The 8,271-nt window shown below is 41.8% G+C and overlaps 1 non-coding gene across 1 annotated transcript; it reads right to left on the reverse strand.

The window, feature by feature from the left end:
* Nucleotides 1-254: 254 nt before the first annotated feature.
* LOC112724559 (small nucleolar RNA R71) lies at nt 255-362 on the reverse strand. The gene has a single exon (XR_003163716.1). It is a non-coding gene; the product is annotated as a small nucleolar RNA R71 (small nucleolar RNA).
* Between the last annotated feature and the right edge of the window lie 7,909 nt (nt 363-8,271).

The following is an 8,271-nucleotide window of genomic DNA, read 5'->3' on the forward strand; positions in this document are numbered from 1 at the left end:
TGCAGCAGAACTGCAAGTTTCATGGACTTCCATCCGAAGATCCTTTTCAGTTCTTAACTGAATTCTTGCAGATATGTGATACTGTTAAGACTAATGGAGTAGATCCTGAAGTCTACAGGCTCATGCTTTTCCCTTTTGCTGTAAGAGACAGAGCTAGATTATGGTTGGATTCTCAACCCAAAGACAGCCTGAACTCTTGGGATAAGCTGGTCACGGCTTTCTTAGCCAAGTACTTTCCTCCTCAAAAGCTGAGCAAGCTTAGAGCTGATGTTCAAACCTTCAGACAGAAAGAAGGTGAATCCCTCTATGAAGCTTGGGAAAGATACAAACAGTTGACCAAAAAGTGTCCTTCTGACATGCTTTCAGAATGGACCATCCTGGATATATTCTATGATGGTTTATCTGAGCTATCAAAGATGTCACTGGACACTTCTGCAGGTGGATCCATTCACCTAAAGAAAACGCCTGCAGAAGCTCAAGAACTCATTGACATGGTTGCTAATAACCAGTTCATGTACACTTCTGAAAGGAATCCTGTGAGTAATGGGACGCCTATGAAGAAGGGAGTTCTTGAAGTTGATACTCTGAATGTCATATTGGCTCAGAACAAAATATTGACTCAGCAAGTCAATATGATTTTTCAGAGTCTGCATGGAATGCAAGCTGCATCCAACAGTACTCAAGAGGCATCTTCTGAAGAAGAAGCTTATGATCCTGAGAACCCTGCAATAGCAGAGGTAAATTACTTAGGTGAACCTTATGGAAACACCTATAACTCAACATGGAGAAATCATCCAAATTTCTCCTGGAAGGATCAAAAGCCCCAACAAGGCTTTAATAATGGTGGAAGAAACAGGTTTAGCAATAGCAAGCCTTTTCCATCATCAACTCAGCAACAGACAGAGAACTCTGAACAAAATGCTTCTAATTTAGCAAATCTAGTCTCTGATCTATCTAAGGCCACTGTATGTTTCATGAATGAAACAAGGTCTTCCATTAGAAATCTGGAAGCACAAGTGGGCCAGCTGAGTAAAAGGATCACTGAAATCCCTCCTAGTACTCTCCCAAGCAATACAGAAGAGAACCCAAAAGGAGAGTGCAAGGCCATTGACATAAGCGCCATGGCCGAACCTGTGAGGAGAGGAGAGGACGTGAATCCCAAGGAGGAAGACCTCCTGGGACGTCCAGTGATCAATAAGGAGCTTCCCTCTGAGGAACCAAAGGACTCTGAGGCTCATCTAGAGACCATAGAGATTCCATTGAACCTCCTTATGCCCTTCATGAGCTCTGATGAGTATTCCTCTTCTGAAGAGAATGAGGATGTTACTGAAGAGCAAACCGCCAAGTTTCTTGGTGCAATCATGAAGCTGAATGCCAAATTATTTGGCATTGATACTTGGGAAGTTGAACCTCCCTTGTTCATCAATGAACTGAGTGATCTGGATCAACTGACATTGCCTTAGAAGAGACAGGATCCTGGAAAGTTCATAATACCCTGTACCATAGGCACTATGATCTTTAAAGCTCTGTGTGACCTTGGTTCAGGAATAAACCTCATGCCCCTCTCTGTGATAGAGAAACTGGGAATCTATGGGGTGCAAGCTGCTAAAATCTCATTAGAGATGGCAGACAGCTCAAGAAAACAGGCATATGGACAAGTAGAGGACGTGTTAGTAAAGGTTGAAGGCCTTCACATCCCTGCTGATTTCATAGTCCTGGATACTGGAAAGGAAGAGGATGAATCCATCATCCTAGGAAGACCTTTCCTGGCCACAGCAAGAGCTGTGATTGATGTTGACAGAGGTGAAATAGTCCTTTAATGGAATGAGAACTCCCTTGTGTTTAAAACTCAAGGATCTCCCTCTGCAACCATGGAGAGGAAGCTTGAAAAGCTTCTCTCAAAGCAGAGTCAACCAGAGACCCCACAGTCAAACTCTAAGTTTGGTGTTGGGAGGCCACAACCAAACTCTAAGTTTGGTGTTGAACTCCCATATCCAAACTCTAAGTTTGGTGTTGGAGAGTCTCAACAAAGCTCTGCACATCTATGAGGCTCCATGAGAGCCCACTGTCAAGCTATTGACATTAAAGAAGCGCTTGTTGGGAGGCAACCCAATGTTTATCTAATTCTTATTTTTATTGTTTTTCATGTTTTCTTATGTTCATGATCATGTGGAGTCACAAAATAAATATAAAAATTGAAAACGGAATAAAAAACAGCAGAAGAAAAATTACACCCTGGAGGAGCATCTGTCTAGCGTTCAGCGCCAGAACAGAGCATGGTTCTGGCGCTGAACGCCCAAAATGGGCAGCTTCTGGGCGCTGAACGCCAGAACAGGCATAGTTCTGGCGTTCAACGCCAGAAATGGCACACAGATGGGTGTTGAACGCCCAAAATGGCCACCAACCTGGCGCTGAACGCCCAGAGTTGGGTACAAAGGCATTTTTACATGCCTAATGGGTGCAGGGATGTAATTCCTTGAACATCTCAGGATCTGTGGACCCCACAGGATCCACTCAGGATCTGTGGACCCCACAGGATCCCCACCTACCTCCACTCACTTCTTCTCACCACTCTCTTTCACACAACCCCATAAACACTCTTCCCTAAAAGCCCTTCACCAATCACCTCAATCTCTCTTCCCCATTAAACCTTCACCACTCACATCCACCCACTCTTCCCAATAAACCTACCTCATAAAACTCCACCTACCTTCAAAATTCAAAACCAATTTCCCACCCAAACCCACCCATATGGCCGAACCTTAACCCCTCCTCCATTCCCTATATAAAGACCTCCATTCTTCACCAAATTCACACAACACACCCCTCTACACTCTCCTTAGCCGAAACCACATCTCCCTCTCCCTCTCCATATTTCTTCTTCTTCTTCTTCTATTCTTTTGTTTATTGCTCGAGGGCGAGCAATATTCTAAGTTTGGTGGGGTAAAAGCATAGCTTTTTTTTGTTTTTCCATTACCATTGATGGCACCTAAGACCGGAGAATCCTCTAGAAGAGGGAAAGGGAAGATAAAAGCTTCCACATCCGAGTCATGGGAGATGGAAAGGTTCATCTCCAAAGCCCATCAAGACCACTTCTATGATGTTGTGGCCAAGAAGAAGGTGATCCCTGAGGTCCCTTTTAAACTCAAAAGAAATGAGTATCCGGAGATCCGACATGAAATTCAAAGAAGAGGTTGGGAAGTTCTAACAAATCCCATCCAACAAGTCGGCATCCTAATGGTTCAAGAGTTCTATGCCAATGCATGGATCACCAAGAACCATGATCAAAGTAAGAACCCGGATCCAAAGAACTATGTTACAATGGTTCGGGGGAAATACTTAGATTTTAGTCCGGAGAATGTGAGGTTGGCGTTCAACTTGCCATACATGGAAGAGAACGCACGCCCCTACACAAGGAGAGTCAACTTTGATCAAAGGTTGGACCAAGTCCTTATGGACATATGTGTAGAAGGAGCTCAATGGAAGATTGACTCCAAAGGCAAGCCGATTCAACTAAGAAAATTGGACCTCAAGCCTATAGCTAGAGGATGGTTGGAGTTTATTCAATGCTCAATCATTCCCACTAGCAACCGGTCTGAAGTTACTATAGACCGGGCCATCATGATCCATAGCATCATGATTGGAGAAGAGGTGGAAGTTCATGAAATTATACCTCAAGAACTCTACAAGGTGGCTGACAAGTCCTCCACTATGGCAAGGTTAGCCTTTCCTCACCTCATTTGCCACCTATGCAATTCAGCCGGGATTGACATAGAGGGAGATATCCTCATTAAAGAGGAAAAGCCCATCACTAAGAAAAAGATGGAGCAAGCAAGAGAGCCCAGTCATGGAGCTCAAGAAGCTCATCACCATGAGATTCCGGAAATGCCTCAAATGCACTTTCCTCCACAAAACTATTGGGAGCACATCAACACCTCCCTAGAAGAACTAAGTTCCAATATGGGACAACTAAGGGTGGAACATCAAGAGCACTCCATCATGCTCCATGAAATAAGAGAAGATCAAAAAGCAATGAGGGAGGAGCAACAAAGACAAGGAAGAGACATAGAAGAGCTCAAGGACATCATTGGTTCCTCAAGAAGGAAACGCCACCATCACTAAGGTGGATTCATTCCTAGTTCTTATTTCCTCTGTTTTTCGTTTTCTATGTTATGTGCTGATCTATGTTTGTGTCTTCATTACATGATCATTAATAGTTAGTAACTTTGTCTTAAAGTCATGAATGTCCTATGAATCCATCACCTCTCTTAAATGAAAAATGTTTTAATTCAAAAGAACAAGAAGTACATGAGTTTCGAATTTATCCTTGAACTTAGCTTAATTATATTGATGTGGTGACAATGCTTCTTGTTTTCTGAATGAATGCTTGAACAGTGCATATGTCTTTTGAAGTTGTTGTTTAAGAATGTTAAATATGTTGGCTCTTGAAAGAATGATGACTAGGAGACATGTTATTCGATAATCTGAAAAATCATAAAAATGATTCTTGAAGCAAGAAAAAGCAGCAAAGAACAAAGCTTGCAGAAAAAAAAAAGAAGAAAAAAACTAGGCGAAAAAAAAATAGAAAGAAAAAGAAAAAGCAAGCAGAAAAAGCCAATAACCCTTAAAACCAAAAGGCAAGGGCAAATAAAAAGGATCCCAAGGCTTTGAGCATCAGTGGATAGGAGGGCCTAAAGGAATAAAATCCTGGTCTAAGCGGCTAAACCAAGCTGTCCCTAACCATGTGCTTGTGGCGTGTAGGTGTCAAGTGAAAACTTGAGACTGAGCGGTTAAAGTCAAGGTCCAAAGCAAAAACAAAGAGTGTGCTTAAGAACCCTGGACACCTCTAATTGGGGACTTTAGCAAAGCTGAGTCACAATCTAAAAAGGTTCACCCAATTATGTGTCTGTGGCATTTATGTATCCGGTGGTAATACTGGAAAACAAAGTGCTTAGGGCCACGGCCAAGACTCATAAAGAAGCTGTGTTCAAGAATCATCATACTGAACTAGGAGAGTCAATAATACCATTCAAAATCTGAAGTTCCTATAGATGCCAATCATTCTAAACTTCAATGGATAAAGTGAGATGCCAAAACTATTCAAGAGGCAAAAAGCTATAAGTCCCGCTCATATGATTGAAGCTCTGTTTCATTGATAGTTTGGAATTTATAGTATATTCTCTTATTTTTATCCTATTTGATTTTCAGTTGCTTGGGGACAAGCAACAATTTAAGTTTGGTGTTGTGATGAGCGGATAATTTATACGCTTTTTGGCATTGTTTTTAGTATGTTTTTAGTAGGATCTAGTCACTTTTAGGGATGTTTTCATTAGTTTTTATGTTAAATTCACATTTCTGGACTTTACTATGAGTTTGTGTGTTTTTCTGTGATTTCAGGTATTTTCTGGCTAAATTGAGGGACTTGAGCAGAAATCAGATTCAGAGGTTGAAAAAGGACTGCTGATGCTGTTGGATTCTGACCTCCCTGCACTCAAAGTGGATTTTCTGGAGCTACAGAACTCGAAATGGCGCGCTTCCAATTGCGTTGGAAAGTAGACATCCAGGGCTTTCCAGCAATATATAATAGTCCATACTTTGGCCAAGAATAGACGACGTAAACTGGCGTTCAACGCCAGCCTTCTGCCCAAATCTGGCGTCCAGCGCCAGAAAAGGATCCAAAACCAGAGTTGAACGCCCAAACTGGCACAGGAACTGGCGTTCAACTCCACAAAAGGCCTCTGCACGTGCTACACTCAAGCCCAAGCCCAAGCACATACCAAGTGGGCCCCGGAAGTGGATTTATGCATCAATTACTTACTCATGTAAACCCTAGTAGCTAGTTTATTATAAATAGGACCTTTTACTATTGTATTAGGCATCTTTGGATTACCTTATGATCCTTTGATCACGTTTTGGGGGCTGGCCATCTCGGCCATGCCTGGACCTTCACTTATGTATTTTCAACGGTAGAGTTTCTACACTCCATAGATTAAGGTGTGGAGCTCTGCTGTTCCTCAAAGATTTATGCAAGTACTACTGTTTTCTATTCAATTCATCTTATTTCGCTTCTAAGATATCCATTCGCATCCAAGAACGTGATGAAGGTGATGATTATGTGTGACGCTCATCACCATCTCCCCTATGAACACGTGCCTGACAAACACTTCCGTTCTACATGAAATAAGCTAGAATGAGTATCTCTTAGATCTCTTAACCGGAATCTTCGTGGCGTAAGCTAGAATGATGGTGGCACTCAAGAGAATCCGGAAGGTCTAAACCTTGTCTGTGGTATTCTGAGTAGGATTCAATGATTGAATGACTGTGACGAGCTTTAAACTCGCGATTGTTGGGCGTTAGTGACAGACGCAAAAGGAGGGTGAATCCTATTCCAGCATGATCTAGAACCGACAGATGAATAGCCGTGCCGTGACAGGGTGCGTGAGCATATTATTCACTGAGAGGAGGGGATGTAGCCACTGACAACGGTGATGCCCTTGCATACAGCCAGCCATGGAAAGGAGTAAGACTGATTGGATGAAGATAGCAAGAAAGCAGAGGTTCAGAGGAACGAAAAGCATCTCCATTCGCTTATCTGAAATTCCTACCAATGATTTACATAAGTATCTCTATCCCTATTTTATTATTTATAATTCGAAAACATCATTATCAATTTATATCCGCCTAACTGAGATTTACAAGGTGACCATAGCTTGCTTCATACCAACAATCTCCGTGGGATTCGACCCTTACTCACGTAAGGTATTACTTGGACGACCCAGTGCACTTGCTGGTTAGTTGTATCGAAGTTGTGATAGACTGTAAAACTAGATCAGAGTATCTGGCTTGAGAAGCCATTACCAGAGATCACAATTTCGTGCACCAGAGATCTAAGAGATATTCATTCTAGCTTATTTCATGTAGAACGGAAGTGTTTGTCAGGCACGTGTTCATAGGGGAGAATGGTGATGAGCGTCACACATAATCATCACCTTCATCACGTTCTTGGGTAAGAATGGATATCTTAGAAGCGAAATAAGATGAATTGAATAGAAAACAGTAGTACTTTGCATTAATCTTTGAGGAACAGCAGAGCTCCACACCTTAATCTATGGAGTGTAGAAACTCTACCGTTAAAAATACATAAGTGAAAGGTCCAGGCATGACCGAGATGGCCAGCCCCCATGGTCTAAGAACAATGCGTTCCCAGATGGTCAAAAAGATTAGTAAAATGTCCTATTTATAATAAACTAGCTACTAGGGTTTACATGAGTAAGTAATTGATGCATAAATCCACTTCCGGGGCCCACTTGGTGTGTGCTTGGGCTGGGCTTGAGTGTTGCACGTGTAGAGGTCCTTCTTGGAGTTGAACGCCAGCTTTTGTGCCAGTTTGGGCGTTCAACTCTGGTTTTGGCTCCTTTTCTGGCGCTGGACGCCAGATTTGGGCAGAAATCTGGCGTTGAATGCCAGTTTACGTCATCTATTCTTGGCCAAAGTATAGACTATTATATATTTCTGGAAAGTCCTGGATGTCTACTTTCCAACGCAATTGGAAGCGCGCCATTTCGAGTTCTGTAGCTCCAGAAAATCCACTTTGAGTGCAGGGAGGTCAGAATCCAACAGCATCAGTAGTCCTTCTTCAACCTCTGAATCTGATTTCTGCTCAAGTCCCTCAATTTCAGTCAGAAAATATCTGAAATCACAAAAAAACATACAATCTCATAGTAAAGTCCAGAAATGTGAATTTAACATAAAAACTAATGAAAACATCCCTAAAAGTAACTAGATCCTACTAAAAACATACTAAAAACAATGTCAAAAAGCGTATAAATTATCCGCTCATCACAACACCAAACTTAAATTGTTGCTTGTCCCCAAGCAACTGAAAATCAAATAGGATAAAAAGAAGAGAATATACTATAAATTCCAAACTATCAATGAAACATAGCTTCAATCAAATGAGCGGGACTTATAGCTTTTTGCCTCTTGAATAGTTTTGGCATCTCACTTTATCCATTGAGGTTCAGATTGATTGGCATCTATAGGAACTCAGATTTCAGATAGTGTTATTGATTCTCCTAGTTCAGTATGATGATTCTTGAACACAGCTATATCATGAGTCTTGGCCGTGGCCCTAAGCACTTTGTTTTCCAGTATTACCACCGGATACATAAATGCCACAGACACATAATTGGGTGAACCTTTTCAGATTGTGACTCAGCTTTGCTAAAGTCCCCAATTAGAGGTCCAGGGTCTTAAGCACACTCTTTTTTT

The sequence above is a fragment of the Arachis hypogaea genome, chromosome 11, assembly GCF_003086295.3.
Source record: "Arachis hypogaea cultivar Tifrunner chromosome 11, arahy.Tifrunner.gnm2.J5K5, whole genome shotgun sequence".
Classification (NCBI taxonomy): domain Eukaryota; kingdom Viridiplantae; phylum Streptophyta; class Magnoliopsida; order Fabales; family Fabaceae; genus Arachis; species Arachis hypogaea.